The following is a 17,152-nucleotide window of genomic DNA, read 5'->3' on the forward strand; positions in this document are numbered from 1 at the left end:
GGAAAAATGTTTATTCAAGTCTTTTGCCCATGTTTTAATTGGACTTTTTTTTTTTTGCTATTGAGTTGTAAGAGTTCCTTATGTTTTTTATTTTTAATTTTTATTGGAGTATAGTTGCTTTACAATATTGTGTTAGTTTATACTGTACAGCAAAGTGAATCAGCTATACGTATACATATATCTCCTCTTTTTTGGATTTCATATATCCCCTCTTTTTTGGATTTCCTTCCCATTTAGGTCACCACAGAGCACTGAGTAGAGTTCCCTGTGCTATACAGTAGGTTCTCATTAGTTATCTATTTTATACATAGCATCAATAGTGTATATATGTCAATCCCAATCTCCCAATTCATCCCACCCCCTCCTTTCCCCCTTGGTATCCATGCATTTGTTCTCTACGTCTGTGGCTCTATTTCTGCTTTGTAAATAAGATCATCTATACCAATTTTTTCAGATTCCACGTATATGTGTTAATGTACGATATTTGTTTTTCTCTTTCTGACTTCACTCTGTATGACAGTCATTAGGGTGTGGAGAAAAGGGAGCCCTCTTGCACTGTTGGTGGGAATGTAAATTGATACAGCTGCTATGGAGAACAGTATGGAGGTTCCTTAAAAAACTAAAAATGGAACTGCCATGTGACCCAGCAATCCCACTAGTGGGCACATACCCAGAGAAAACCATAATTCAAAAAGACACATGCACCCCAATGTTCATTGCAGCACTATTTACAATAGCCAGGACATGGAAACAACCTAAATGTCCATCAACAGAGGAATGGATAAAGAAGATGTGGTACATATATACAATGCAATATTACTCAGCCATAAAAAGGAAAAAAATTGGGGCACAGATTTGATCCCTGGTCTGGGAACTAAGATCCCACATGCCGCATGGTGCAGCCAAAAAAAAAAAAAATGTTAACACTATCTTTCAGCTTTTATTGTCTTTGTGCTTTGTTTTTGCATTCACAGTTCTCTGATGAACATGTATTACATTTGCAATTAGAAACATTTTACATATTTTTTAAATAATTAAATTTACTTTCACTTTGTAGAAAATAACCAACATTTGTGCACCCCAGGAAAGAATATCAGGTTATTTTTGCTTAAATAATTGTACCATTGCTGTAACTCAACTCTCTTTTCCATTTCTCTAGAACCCTTGCATTTGAGCTGATCCCTCCGCCCACCCCCACCCCCAGTTTATTTTCTTGTGCCTAGCATGTTTTTGATGCAAAATAAAAGGTCCATACCTGCATGAATTATTAGTTACTATTCATTACTGTTGTTAGTAACTCATATTTCAGATTTTGAGAATGTGAATCTTGAGTGTTTCTGTGTAAAGATGGTAAGGCTGTGATGCTGCTTTACTGTTTCTCTCAAGGTTCAATGGTTCCAAGAAGTTAAAACCCACTCAGAGCAGCTCTGGTCAAGAGGGCTGCGGCAAACTCCCCAGGATAGGAAGGGCAGTGGCCAAGAACGTGAGGTTTGGAGTCCTGTTTGATTTTTGTCTCTACCACTTATAGCCTGTGACTTTGGGCAAGTTACTGACTCTCTCTAAGCCTTAGTTTCCTCACCTGTGAAAGGTGAACAGTAAAGGTCTTTAAAGCTCCTTAATTCGTGGGCTCTCTTGAAGATGACATGGCTTAGTGCCTGTGCTCTTCCCACAGCTGGGGCATCCAGGGCCAGCACATCGTGTGGACACCTGCCTACACTGAATGCACATAGTATCTGAGTAAACAGATAATTGATTGGACTGCCAAGCTCTTTTGTACATTTCTATTGAAGTATGGCATGCAAAAAGAAAAGTGTGCAAGTTAGAAGATAAATTATGAGAGTGAACACACCTGTAGCTACCATCTAGGTACAGAAACAGCACATGACCAACACCCCAGAAGGTCCCCTCCAGTCTCTCCCAATTATATTTCCTCCTTCTCCCCAGAAGTCACCAGTGTCCTGAATTCTAATACTTTAGATTACTTCTGCCTGCTTTTCAACTTTGTGTAAATCTCATTGTAGTGTCTGTTCTTTATGTACCTGGCTTCTGTAGCTCAACCTTATGGTTGAGAGATTCTCCGTGATGTCATGTGGATATGTAGTTTGTTCGTTTTCATTTTGTATAATGTGCTATTCTCTAAATTTCTTTCTTCTACTGTGGGTTGTTTCCAGGTTGGGGCTCTCATGAATAGTGTGCTATTAAAAACTTTAGTGAACATTTTTTGGTGTCCTTATGGACCTATACGTTGTTGAATGTTCTGCCTGAGGGTGTAGTAGCTGTGTCATTGGGTACATGTATGTTATATCTTAGTGAATAACACTAAAAAATTTTCCAAAGTAGTTAAACCAGTTTGTTTAGTTTTTTGGGTTTCCTTTTTTACTTCAAACTACTACTTAAATATTTATTTATTAAATCATCAAAATTAGTTTCATGATTCAGTGAATACAAAGATGTTCTAGGATAGCATTTCCCAAAGTGCGGAATTCTAGTCCTGCCAGAGGCTCTGAAACTTAAAATGGGTTCTTTGTTCAGATAAGTTTGAGAAACATTGCGTAATATATCCTCTTCTCAGAGAACGTACATTAACATATTAAAAACTCTGAAAAGCCCTCCATTAAAAAATAATAGTTTGAATGATGTCCAGTTTTTTGGTCCACAGCCCTTTTGAGGCTCTGTAACACCTGTAGATAAGACACAGATGCAGGCATCTTTGGCTGCCATAAAGTTCTGTGCTTAATAACTGAGATGTTGGTTCCTTCTCTGAGGACAGTGGTTTCATTTGATGGTTAAAGCATTTGCATGTTTAATAATCTGGAAGCTGACAACTGTTCTGTCTCTGTAGGTTTTCTGGGCTTTTCTATCATTTGAGATGTTTCTTCAGCTGTTGTTGATCAGCCACCAAATCAACAGTAATTACTGGTGGCCTGCTGTGCACCCAGCGTTGTGCTACACTTGTAAGATAGAGAAGATGGTTTGCTTAATGTAAATTATTTAGAGTCTAGTTGGTGAATGCATGTGCAGTTAATACAATCACAAGTTTATTTTTTATAAAATGAAAATTATTTTTAAATTATAAATATAATTTATTTGTTGACGGTGCTATGTGACATTATTATTTAAGAAGTCAGTAGTAAAATAATAGTGTCCTTGTTGGGCCTTTTTATATTTTTCTATGCATTGATGTTTTAGGTTTTTCTTTCTGTCCCTCCCCTGGGACATGGGATTTAGAACAGTGTCAGGGTTCACAAAGACCACTGCTCAGCCTTCCTAAGAAGACCTGTGCTCCCACTGTCAGGGAATGAGCCAATCCCAGATCTCAGGCCAGACCAGCTTGACTTCTGTGACCTCATAGTGTGTGCATTTATCTGCATGGCTGAACGTCGTTTAACTTCAGAAACTACAGAGTGCCCTAGTGCTGACTGGTTAATTCATGTTTCCACATAAACCTCACAGTAACTAAATTGGTATTGATGATGTATATCTGGAAGGAGACACTTTTGAGAAGTTAACTTCTCCAAGGTCACACAGCCATTAAGTGTTGCAGACAAGATTGAGGGTGAGCCATCTAACTGCATTTTTATTATGCTTTTTTTCCTGTTTTGATAAATTTAAATTACAAAGAAAACTATGAGAAGGCCTATTTTTCTATCACCCTGAATTAACAACTGCTAATATTTTATAGTATTTGTGTCTAATCTGTTTTCCCCACACACCCCCTTCATTCTTTCACAGTGACACCCACACTGCTTAGTGTGGAAGGTGTTCATGCATTCCCTTTAAAAAATAGTTTTATAGCTGCTTCTGAAAGCTTACTGTTTCTTGTATGTGGTTTAAAACTGTTTATCTAAATGGTGTATTTTATATATGTGTAATCATTCAACTTGTATTTTTTTACTCAACTTTTTATTTTCAAATTGATATACTATGTACAAATCTAGTAACTATCTTGTAGGATTCCACTGGAAGACAGACCAGGTTTTATTTATCTATTATCTTATGGATAGACAATTAGGTTACCTCAAATTTTCCACTTTCGTAGTCCCCCAATGAGCATGCTTGTACATGTCTCCACATGGGTACACGTATGAGAGTTTTTCTAGGGTGTGTTCCCACAAGAGGAGTGGCTGGTTTTCAGTTTTGCTAGATGCAGCCCTATTGCTTACCAGAGGGGCTGCAACAGTTTTTGCTTCACAGTGTGTGACAAATAGCATTTACTCCAGTACCTGATTAATATTAAACTTGGAGATTTTTCGATGGTTTAAAAATTTTGTATCTGACTTTAATTTGCACTTCCGTGATTACTATTGAGATCAACTTGCTCTTTTCATGTCCGTTGGCCACTCTTTCTTTCCTCTTCTGTGAACGTCTTGTTTATGTCACTCATTTTCCTTTTGATTGGTAAGTTTTATATAAACTTTATATAAACAGAAAATAATGACAGCAGATTATTACAAATATATATTATATAACAAATATATATCCAGAAGAGATTCTGTATACCAGTCCTTTGTTTTTACTTGTTGTAAATATCTTCTCTGAGCCTGAGGCTTAATGTATTTTTTTTTTAATATTTTATTTTATTTTATTATTTTTGGTGGCACCACGTGACATGCAGGATCTTAGTTCCCTGAGCAGGGATCGAACCCACGCCCCCTGCAGTGGAAGCATGGAGTCTTAACCCCTGGACCACCAGGGAAGTCCCATGTGGCTCATCTTTTAACTGTGTTTATGGTGTCTTGTCTTATAAGTAGTTTGATATCTTGTTGTGACCCAATCTGTTTCGCCTCTCTTTTATGGGATATGCTTTTTGTGACTTGTTTACAAAGACTTTCCCCATGCTAAGGTCACAAATCTATTCTGTATTTCTTATCGTGGTATTAGTTTTGCTTTTTTTACATTTAATTCTTTTATCGACTCGGTATTTTATTTTAGAAATATGAATATAATTTTACTTTTTCCACATTTATTCCAAAACAGTTTATTGAATACTTTCCCCATTAGTTTGCAGAGCCACCTCTGCCATTTTTCAAGTCCCTATGGATGGGTGGGTCTATTTCTGGTCCTGTTATCCAGCTGTTTAATACGTTGTTCTATTCCTCTGGTTTAATTACTGAGCTCTGCAAAATATTTGATAACACCAAATCCACCAGAACCCCAACTTCATTCTTTGTTCTCAAAATTTTGTTGGTTATTCCTAGATCATTAAGTTCCTTTCATAATCCTATGAATTTATTGATCAGTTTGGGGAAGTGGAATCTTACACTGGAGTTTTCTTATCCCCGAACATGTTATCTCTGTTGTTTATTCACATCTTTTTTATACTCTTCAGAAAAGTTTTTTAGTTTTCTACATCAGGGTTCAGCGCATCTTTTGTTACCTTTATTTGACACTGTAGTTTTTGTTGCTATTGTGTTTTTCATGTTAGATTTTAATTTTATTTATTGTTTTAATGTTTCTGATTTGTATGTAAGCTCATATCCAGCATCTTGGTAAACCTGTTAGTTCTTTGATGTTATCTTTTTCCCCTTGAGTTTTCTATGTAGATGATTATATAATATGAAAATAAGGGCAGTTTTTTCCCTTCCTTGACGATTTTTATATCTTATTTCCTCTTCTTGTTTAGGGGATAGTAAGGCTCACTAGAAAAACACTGAATAGTAGAGGTGATAGTGGGCATCCTTGTCTTTTTCCTGACTTTAATGGAAATACTTCTGAAGTTTCATCATTAAGTTTGCTATGGTTTTTTCAACAGGTTAAGGAACTTCCTTTCTATTCCTAATGTTTGTTTTTTTAATAATCATCTGTATTGGTTTTTGTTTTTCATTATTTTCTGTTTTATCTTTATTATTCCTTTTGTTTTCTTAGTAATAACATAGGAATTTTTTAAATTTCTTATACTCAGATCATTTATTTTCAGTCTGTTTTTTAAAATATGTTATCTGTTAATGCTGATGAAAGAAGACAGACTAAAAAGTCTGCATAACATATCATTTCATTTATGTGACATTCTGGTAAAGGCAAAAATATAGGGATGAAAAACATCCGTGGTTGCCTGGGTGTTGGGGGAAGGACTGATTACAAAGGGACACCAGTAGAATGTTTGTTGTGATGGAACTGTTTCATATCTTGATTGTGCTGGTGGTTACATAAGCGTCAAAACTTACAGAACAGTACAACAAAAAGGATGAATTTTACTGTATGTAAATTATAAGCCAGTAAAAAAATATATCACATGGATACAAAAAATATATAAAGTAATTCTACTTTTTTAAAAAGGTACATTATTTTTATGTTTTCTTTTTTCTTTTTTTATAAATTTATTTATTTTTGGCTTCATTGGGTCTTCGTTGCTGTGCACGGGCTTTCTCTAGTTGCAGCAAGTGGGGGCCACTCTTTGTTGCGATGTACATGCTTCTCATTGCGGTGGCTGCTCTTGTTGCGGAGCATGGGCTCTAGGCATGTGGGCTTCAGTAGTTGTGGCGCGCAGGCTCAGTAGTTGTGGTGCACGGGCTTAGTTGCTCTGCAGCATGTGGGATCTTCCTGGACCAGGGATCGAACCCGTGTCTCCTGCATTGGCAGGCGGATTCTTAACCACTGCGCCACCAGGGAAGTCCTAAAAAAGTACATTATTTTTAAAAGTTAATTTTCTGTAAGGATTGTTTTAGTAATACCCAGTGCATTTTCATACGTAGCACTTTTTTAAATGAGGGAAAATTTTTGTTTTCATTGTTTTGAATTTTAATGTATTCAAGTATGAGTCAAAATAATATTTAAAATATATATAGGTAACAATGTAATATAACAAAGTGATGCCAAGTAGTATAACAAAGTAATATAAAAAGCAGTGCTGGGCTTCCCTGGTGGCGCGGTGGTTAAGAATCTGCCTGCCAATGCAGGGGACACGGGTTCGAGCCCTGGTCTGGGAAGATCCCACATGCCGCGGAGCAACTAGGCCCGTGAGCCACAACTACTGAGCCTGCGCGTCTGGAGCCTGTGCTCCGCAACAAGAGAGACCGCGACAGTGAGAGGCCCGCGCACCGCGATGAAGAGTGGCCCCCACTTGCCACAACTAGAGAAAGCCCTCGCACAGAAACGAAGACCCAACACAGCTAAAAATAAATAAATAAATTTAAAAAAAAAAAGCAGTGCTCTCACCTTTCTTTCTTACCCACTGCATTCCTCTCTGTCCACTATGTGTGTCTTTCCACTGTTTTTCATATGTACATACAAATACTGGTTTTAATTCGTATTCCTTTCTGACACAAAAGTTAACATATTATAAACATTGTTCTATATCTTACTTCTTCACTTGATGTATTCTAGAAATCTTTCCATGTCAGTACTTAGAGAACATCCTTATTCTTTTTTTTTTTTTTTTTTTTTACTGCTGTAAAGTTTTCTATTGGGTGGATGTATCATGGTGTATATAAGAAATCTCTCATTGTGATCCCTTGGCTTATTTTTAATTATTTACTGTTACAAACAGTTTTGCAGCCAATAACCTTATATACATGCATCATTTTGGACATATGCACCTGTATCTGAAATAAACTTCAGGAACAAAATTACTGATAAAGTAATAAATGTATTTGTAATTTGTACAAGTATGTATTTCCAAACTGCCCTCCATAGAGGTGTTACCACTTTTTACTCCACCAGAAATACATGAGCGAGGGAATTTTTTTGTTTTCTTAACTCTCTTTAGTTTTTATTACTGAAATATTTTAAATTAAATATAGATATTGTGACATTCTACTCCTAAATATATCAGTGTATGACTCTTAAAAATAGGAAAATATTTTTTAAATTAAAAAAAATTTTAACAGCTTTATTGAGGTATGACTTACATACCATACAATTATTTCATTTTAATTATACAATTGAATGATTTTTACTAAATTTACAGGGTTCTGCAACCATTACCACAATCAAATTTTAAAATATTTCCATTACCCTAAAAAGATCCTTTATGTCCATTTGCAGTCAGTCACTGATCCCACCCCCAGGTAACCACTAACCTACTGCCTATAGATTTGTCTGTCCTGGGCATTTCATATAATATATGGTCTTTTGTGTTGGGTTTCTTTTACTTAGCATAATGTTTTTTAGGTTCACCCATTTTCTGAATTCTTTTTTTTTTTTTTTTCTTGAAGTGTAGTTAATTTACAATGTTGTGTTAGTTTCTGGTGTACAGCAAAGTGATTCAGTTTTATATATGTGTGTGTGTGTGTGTGTGTGTGTGTATATACACACACACATATATATATATATACATACACACATATTCTTTTTCATTATGGTTTATTACAGGATATTGAAGATAGTTCCTTGTGCTATACAGTAGGAACTTGTTTATTTACTTTATATATAGTAGTTTGTATCTGCTAATCCCAGACTGCTAATTTATCCCACATCCCCCTTCCCCTTTGGTAACCATAAGTTTGTTTTCTATGTCGGTGAGTCTGTTTCTGTTTTGTAAATAAGTTCATTCGTATCATATTTTAGATTCCACATATAGATGATGCCATATGATATTTGTCTTTCTCTGTCTGACTTCACTTAATGTGGTAATTTCTAGGTCCATCCATGTTGCTGCAAATGGCATTATTTCACTCTTTTCTATGGCTGAGTAGCAGTCTATTGTATTCCACATTTTCTTTATCCATTCATCTGTCAATGGAAATTTAAGGTTGCTTCCGTGTCTTGGCTATTGTAAATAGTGCTGCTGTGAACATTGGGGTGCATGTATCTTTTCAAATTAGAGTTTTTTTCTGGATATATGCTGAGGAGCGGGTTTGCTGGATCATATGGTAACTCTAGTTTTAGTTTTTTAAGGAACTTCCATACTGCTTTCCATAGTGGCTGCAACAGTTTGCATTCTCACCAACAGTGTAGAAGGGTTCCCTTTTCTCCACTCCCTCTCCAGCATTTATTATTTGTAGACTTTTTGATGATGACCATTCTGACCAGTGTGAGGTGATACCTCATTGTAGTTTTGATTTTCATTTCTCTAATAATTAGTGAAGTTGAGCATCTTTTCATGTGCCTGTTGGCCATCTATATGTTTTCTTTGGAGAAATGTCTGTTTAGGTCTTCTGCCCATTTTTTTATTGGGTTGTTTGTTTTTTTGTAACTGAGTTGTATGAGCTTTTTGTATATTTTGGAAATTAAGCCCTTGTCAGTTACATTGTTTTCAAATATTTTTCCCAGTCTGTAATTTGTCTTTTCGTTTTGTTTATAGTTTCTTTTGCTTTGCAAAAGCCTGTAAGTTTAATTATATCCCATTTGTTTATTTTTGCTTTTATTTCTATTGCCTTGGGAGACTAACATAAGAAAACATTGCTACAATTTATGTCAGAGAATGTTTTGCCTATGTTATCTTTTAGGAGTTTTATGGTGTCATGTCTTATATATAAAGTCTTTAAGCCATTTTGAGTTTCTTTTTGTGTATGGTGTGAGGGAGTGTTCTAACTTCATTGGTTTACATGCGGCTGTCCAGCTTTCCCAACACCACTTGCTGAAGAGATTGTCTTTTCTCCATTGTATATTCTTGTCTCCTTTCAAAGATTAATTGACTATAGGTATATAGGTTTATTTTGGGGCTTTCTCTTCTGTTCCATTGATCCATATGTCTGTTTTTGTGCCAGTACCATGCTGTTTTGATTACTGTAGCTTTGTAGTATTGTCTGAAGTCTAGGAGAGTTATGCCTCCAGCTTTGATCTTTTTTCTCAGGATTGCTTTGGTGATTCCATATAAATTTTAGGATTATTTGTTCTGGTTCTGTGAAAAATCTCATGTGTAATTTGATAGGGATCACATTAAATCTGTAGATTGTTTTGGGTAGTATGGCCATTTTAACAATATTAATTCTTCTAATCCAGTAGCATGGTATATCTTTTCATTTCTTTGAATCAGCTTCAGTTTCCTTTATCAATGTCTCATAGTTCTCAATATATACGTCTTTCTCCTCCTTGGTGCGGTTTATTCCTAAGTATTTTTCTTTTTTGATGCAATTTTAAAAGGGATTTTAAAAAAACTTTCCCTTTCTACATTTCATTGTTAGTGTAAAGAAATGCAACAGATTTCTGTATGGTGATTTTGTATCCTGCTAACGTACTGAGTTTGTTTATCAGTTCTAGTAGTTTCTGTGTGGAGTTTTCTATATATGGTATCATGTCATCTACATATAATGACAATTTTTACATCTTCCTTTCCAATTTGGATACCTTTTATTTCTTTTTCTTCTCTGATTGCCGTGGCTAGGACTTCCAATACTACGTTGAATAGAAGTGGTGAGAGTGGGCATCCTTGTCTTCTTCCAGATTTTAGTGAGAAGGTTTTTAGCTTCTTACCAAGTATTATGTTGGCTGTGGGTTTGTCAAAAATAGCTTTTATTATGTTGAGATATGTTCCCTCTATACTCACTTTGATAAGAGTTTTTAACATGAATGTATGTTGAATTTTATCAGATGCTTTTTCTGCATCTGTTGAAATGATCATGTGGTTTTGTCTTTTCTTTCGTTGATGTGGTGTATCACATTGATTGATTTGCATACGTTGAACCATCCTTGTGACCCTGGGATGAATGAATCCAACTTGATCATGTTGTATGATCTTTTTTTTGTGTTCTTGAATTCTGTTTGCTAGTATTTTGTTGAGAATTTTTGCATCTATATTCATTAAAGATATTGGCCTGTAATTTTCTTTTTTGGTGGTATCTTTGTCTGATTTTGGTATCAGGGTGATAGTGGCTTCATAGAATGACTTTGGGGGAGTGTTCCTGCCTCTTCAGTCTTTTGGAAGAGTTTGAGAACGATTGGTATAAGTTCTTTGTATGTTTGGTAAATTCCCCAGTGAAGCCATCCCCATGTTCTGAATTCTTAAATAAAATGTTATAGCCTGTATCAGTACTTTGTTTCTTTTTATAGCTGAATAGTATTCCATTGTATGGATATAGCACATTTATTTACCCAGGAACATTTTCAGTTAACATCATCACACCTAACAAAATAAAGAATCCTTTTCACATCACCTAATATCAACATTGTCTTCAGTTTCTCCAGGATCCAGTCTGGGATCATACACTGCAATTGTGTATGTCTCTTAATCTCTTTTAATCTCAAGCCATCCCTTGTTTTACGGGATTGACTGGCTGTAGACACCATGCTAGTTGTCCCATAGAACACCCCACCTCCTGGGTTTGTTGGAGTGTTTCCTTGTGGAGTTCTTAGCTTGTTCTTCTATTCTCTGTATTTCATATAAAACGTGATTAGATTCCAGTTAAACATTTTGGCTAGGATGTACACTTCACATTGTATCTCATTTGGAGACCCATAATATGTGTTTGTTCCATTATTTATAATGCTGAGATTGATGATTGGATGAGAGTGGTAGCATTCCTTCACTGTGAATTTTATATTTTTTTCAGTCCTTACAAGTAAAAAGTAATCTTTGTGGTGTTACTTTGGTACCATACAATGTCTAATTCCCCATCAATCTTTCATTTGATGATTAAAACACTGATTGATAATCATTGCCTGAATCAGTAATTTCATGAAAGGTTGCAACATGATAGTTTTCTTATTCTGTCATTCTATCTACATTCATAATTAGCAGTTTTCTATAAAGAAGAGCTTCTCCTCTTCACTTGGAGCTATTTGTCTTCCCTGAACTACAAATCACTCTTTAAAACAAAACAACAAGAGAAAAAAATTGACTTGTCTTCTCCCCCAGTAATTTTCAAGTAAGGGATTGGTATAATATCTTCCTCATTGAAATGTTATACATTGCTGGTATTCAGTTGTATGTATTTTATGATTACCACTGTGGCATTCTCTTTAAGTTCATGGATTAAACAAAAGTTGGGTGTGTAAGGGTTTTGAGTTTCCTGACAGGATTTTTTGTGTGTTTGTTTATGTGCTTTTCAAGATATGTTTTGGTAGTTAAGCTGAAATAATACTGTGGTCAGATAATGGGGCCTGTGTTAAATTAAGTTTTGAATTTTGGAGACAGCTTATGTAACCTAATATGATCAGTTTTTTTTTTAGTATAATCATTTTATTTTTATTTATTTATTTTGGCTGCACTGGGTCTTCATTGCTGCGCGCAGGCTTTCTCTAGTTGTGGCGAGCAGTGGCTTCTCTTGTTGAGGAGCACGGGCTCTAGGCGTGTGGGCTTCAGTAGTTGCAGCACGTGGGCTCAGTAGTTGTGGCATGCAGGCTCAGCAGTTGTGGTACACGGGCTTAGTTACCCCACGGCATGTGGGATCTTACTGGACCAAGGATCAAACCCATTTCCCCTGCATTGGCAGGTGGATTCTTAACCACTGGACCACCAGGGAAGTCCACGATCAGTTTTTTAGTAAATGTTTCGTGTGGTCTTGAAAAGAACATTCCTGTTCTTTTTAATTGAATGAAAGGTACTAAATCAAGACTATTAATAATATTAATAATTTTATTTGAAACACTCACATCCTTATTTTTTTCTGCTTGATGTATTTAGTTATTTAGAGAGATTTGTTAAAAATCTATTAGGATTATAGATTTTCCCATTTGTACTCATACTTTTCAGAGTTGGCTTTATGTATTTTGAGACTATGTTTCTATGTTTATATAGCTTCATGATTGTTAAATTATCTTTATCTGTGTGGAATGTATATGTTGGTTCCTTTTATTAGTAACAAAATCTCCTTGTCCCTTTTAAATGCTGTTCATTTAAATACATGATGTTAATAAATAACTACAGCAGATTTCTGATTGACATTTTCCTGATTTTTAAAAAATTTCCTAATTTTTAAACTTTTTGTGTTGTTTTGTTTTAGGCATGTATCTTATAAGTAGTATATGGCAGAGTTTTAAGCCAATCTGAGAGTCTGTTTTTCAGTAGGTGAGTTTACGTTTATATTTACTCTGATATCAGATGCATTTAAATTTACTTTAGCCACCTCCTTCTGTGGTTTTCCATTTGCCATGCATTTTCTCTGCTTTTTTCCTTTTCTCCTGCCCTCTGTTGAGTTGATAGCTTGCTTTGTTTCTTTTATTTCTTAATCTGTGTGGAATGTATATGTTCAGTGTCTGTTCTTTCAGGGTCGTCACTCTAAAGGTTAATATACATTATTAAATGAAACTTTTTTTACAGCAACCACATCATTTTTATATAGTATTTTGGTTTCACTTTTTTAACCACACCAAAAAATACTGTTTTTGTGCTTGTTCTTCGCTCTCTCTCTCTCTCTTTTACTATGTATATTTACTAGTTTTCATTATCTTTCAATAATCTCTTGACTTACCTTTGTTTCTTGAATTCCTTTCCTTCCTCCTGAGTTCATTTTTCTTCATACTAAAATACATTCCCTTGGTACTTCTTTTAGCTAGAGTTTGTGCACTTTATAAGTCCTAGTCCATTTCAGAGTGTTTTTATTTCACCTTCATTTTACTTGAACTCTAAAATTCACCTGTAAAATATGTACAGTAAAACCAGTTGGCCCACAATATAGGGTTATTGGGGGGAACTAATAATATTTGTTGAAACACTTTATAAACGGTTTTGTGTGTGTATGTAATGCTATTATTATTAGCTAATATACATCCTATTAGAGTTATATTAGAATTAACAGTGTTTTGAATGGATTTTAAAAATCATTACTTACTGTATTTAGTTAATATTTACTGAGACAAAAGAGAATAATACCTACTAGAAATATCATGAATTGTACATGCTCACACCTTGGGAGAAGAGCTGAGATAAGGTGAAACTTGGGATCCTAACTGCTAGCTTAGGGTTACTACCATTCAGTGGAACTTTGAGATACGCAAGCATGAAGTCCAATTTTTTTACTTTGTTTTTATCTATTTACAAAGACAATACACAAATAGTGTGGAAAGTCCAAATGATAAAAAAAAGAAAGAAATCTTCCAGGAAGTCCACAGAATTGAAACCATTGACATATTGGTTCCAGACATCCTTCCAGACATCTTGCTCTGCATGTGTGGCTATGTGGATTTATGGAGACTTGTCTTTTCATCTTTCAAAAGGAATCATACTACATATGCAATTTTGCTACTGCATCTTTCACTAAGTAATATATCAAGAGAATATAGCTAAGCATCATTGCATATAATGAATAAATGTATACTGTTGTATGGATGTATCATAATTTTGTTTAACCAATTCCCTATTGGGAGACTTTAAAATAATTTTTTATATTATAAATTATGCACAGTTGCCTGATTATTTCTTTAAGATAAATTGCTAGCAGTGATATTGGTCAAAGAGTGTGCACATTCAAGTTTTTGATACATGTTTAATAAATCTCTCCAGAAAGTGCACAAGAATGCCTCTTTTCCTCACACAAACTAAGTATTGTCATTTTTCCCCCTTAATTTTCCAGTTTGAGATTTTTGTCAATATCTCTGCTTACTTGTGAGTTTGGATATCTTTTCTTGTTTTATCAATCATTTGTAATTCTTTTGAGAACTTCCCCTTTGGCTGTTTATTCTCTTTTTGCATTCATCTATTTCTTATTAAGCTGTATGAACTCTTATTTGGCTTATAAATTATTATAAATATCTTAGGTATTTTTTCCCTGTTTTTTTTTTTAATCTTTTAACCTTGTTTGTGCTTTTTATCACGTTGTTTTTTTGCTATTCAACCTTGTTCAAGAACTTTCTGAAATTTTTATTTGATCAAAATTTCCTTTATGAGTTCTGGGTTGTTTCCTTAGTTGGGATAACTAAAAGTTCTTCCCCACTTCAAAATTGTTAAATGTTCATTTGTATTTTTTGTGTGTCTGTGCTCCTAGCAGTTTATTTTTCTCCCATTTGAATCTTTAATCCATTTGGAGTGTTTTTGGTATAAGGAGTGATACATATCAGTGCCTTCCTGTTTGTCACATCCTATTCTGGTTTTTAAATTTGACTGATGAAAATCAATATATGAGCATCCTAAAGCGTGGCAGGAATTGAGATGTGCTGCATAGTTTTCAGTTTACTAATGTGTCTTGGGTATTTGTAAGTAGAGATAGAGGTTCACAGGGGAGGGAGTAGATTGGGAAGTGGTAGTTGACAGTCTCATGTCAGGGTTGCCTTCTGTGTACGTGTGTGAAACAGAGAATTAAAGAGAGGATACCAGCAGAGTGTCTCTTAGAAGTTTCATGTTTCACTCCTTTTAGTGACCCTGAGTTCTTTATCCAGGCAAGTGGAACTGTGGTAGGATGTCATAAGACACCATCTGCCGTGAGAACTTAGAGGTTTTACGTCTTGAATACCAAGTGCTCTTCTTCCATGATGAACCCATGAACTCTCTGAATTCTGTAGATTCGTGGGCTTTTTTTAACGTTTTATTTCAGCACATGTTCAGAAAGAAATTGGAATGGGGAAGGGGGTTCCCTTCCCCTCTTTGACGTCTAATTCCCTGACCCATAAGTAGATGCTGTTAAATTTCTTATATATCTTACAGAAATTTCAAGCACTATTTTTGACTACTACTTGCTACTGAATGTTCAGTTGATGAAATTGAAGGTCTTTCACTTAGAAGAAATAAATCAAGAAGGTAAGAAATAAAATCTGTTTACGCTTTGAAACATTCATCAAGTAAGAAGAATTCATCAAGATTATTTCTTTAGGATAATCCCTTTTGACAATAAAAATCAATTTAGTGAACATAAACAGGATGGAATAGCTGCAAAGGGTGGAACACGGCTCATGCTGACAGCCTCTGTTTGTTGCGTACCTGACACAGGCCATCTGTGCTTTACACACGCTGTCACTAATTCACACTGTATTAACATCTTCATTCTGTAGAGATGAGGAAACTGAGGCTTCCAGAGGTAAATAACATACCCATACCTCTCCCTGGTTGGCAAAGGATAGAGCTAGGTGTGGTCTCTGGTCTCTGCCTTTGGAGCCACCTGTGTTGTGGGTAACCTGAAGTCTGTTCCAGCCAATCCTTGAAAGACCTTCCCCCACTTTTGGAATAGATAGTTCCTCTTCTTTTTGCTGCTACTTTATTTTCTTCGTAGGCCCGTAAGCAGTAGACATCATAACTGCAGACACAATTTCACATTTATGAACTGTGGCTTGTAGAATGCATATAGGATAACTTTTATAATAAGATTTGCTGTTTTTGAGTTCTTCCCATTATTGAAGAGTAGCCAGGCCTCCATTGCCTGTGTGCAGTTATACATGAAGCCCCTTACTCAGGATGCTTTCCTTCCATTTGTCCGAAATTTGTTATAATGTGCCGATTTGTTAGAATGAGACGTAAAACTGCCATTTGATAACAGTTGTAATAAATGCACAGGTCATCGATGGCTGAGATTAGATGGAGCTCTGTAGGGTTGTGCTGTGTCTAGTAGCCAGGTGAGGAGAAAGTGTAAGAAGATATTAATTCCTTCCATAATTCTCGTTCTAGGTCTATTCTGTTTCAGGTTTTTCTGGGAGCTAGCTGTGTAAGGCTAGCAAGGGGGAGAAAGGAGGATGGGGGTGGGATGGTTAGACCTACATTTTATGTTTATACAAATAGAAATAGCATATCAGACAGGTCATTGTTCATTGCACTCTTGCTGTAGGTCTCTGTCTTGTACTTTGACTCTTGTCAAAAGAAAAATGTTCTTTCCGACAAGGTCATAGAGTATAAGTGGAAAGGCAAGACACATATACATGAAACCGAACTAGAGAGTTTGCGGAAACATTGTACTGTGTGACTTAAAATATAAAAAACATTAGAGGTAGGAAAGGATATTGTAGCAAGAAGTAATCAGGGCAGGTAAGATATGGCCAGAGGGAAAGGACAAAGAGTCTTGAGATCCTGTCATTTTTATATGTATTAAGAGGCAGAAGAACTGTGTGTCCAAAGACCTGAGATTGCCCCAAGGTAGAACCCTTGGTAGACCAGCCTTTCCATATAATGACATTAATGTGCGCCCTCCATAGCAAATTCTGGGTTCCCCGGATCTCTCCCCCAGTTGATTGTGGGTGAAAGGGCACGGTCAGAAGCTTCCTCAGCCTGCCCCTCATGTTGTTGATCTGTCCCTCATTCTGAAGTTCCTTAGCATTTGACGTAAACAGTCTGTACCACATTGCTGTGACATGTTTACTTGTTGCCTTGGGATTTGTACTCCTCCCATTTCCTTCTTCCTTTGGCCTCTTTAGT

The 17,152-nt window shown here is 35.6% G+C and overlaps 1 protein-coding gene across 3 annotated transcripts in view; it reads left to right on the plus strand.

The window, feature by feature from the left end:
• Nucleotides 1-17,152, plus strand: part of B3GALNT1 (beta-1,3-N-acetylgalactosaminyltransferase 1 (Globoside blood group)) — a 646,348-nt gene that overhangs the window by 12,273 nt on the left and 616,923 nt on the right. For all 3 annotated transcript variants that reach the window (XM_082394182.1, XM_082394180.1, XM_082394181.1), the window contains 2 exons: nucleotides 12,822-12,886; nucleotides 15,458-15,550. The gene's annotated coding sequence lies outside the window, so the exon portion shown is untranslated. The remainder of the gene's footprint in view (nucleotides 1-12,821; nucleotides 12,887-15,457; nucleotides 15,551-17,152) is intronic.

The sequence above is a fragment of the Balaenoptera borealis genome (genome assembly GCF_965194805.1).
Source record: "Balaenoptera borealis genome assembly, chromosome: 5".
NCBI lineage: Eukaryota > Metazoa > Chordata > Mammalia > Artiodactyla > Balaenopteridae > Balaenoptera > Balaenoptera borealis.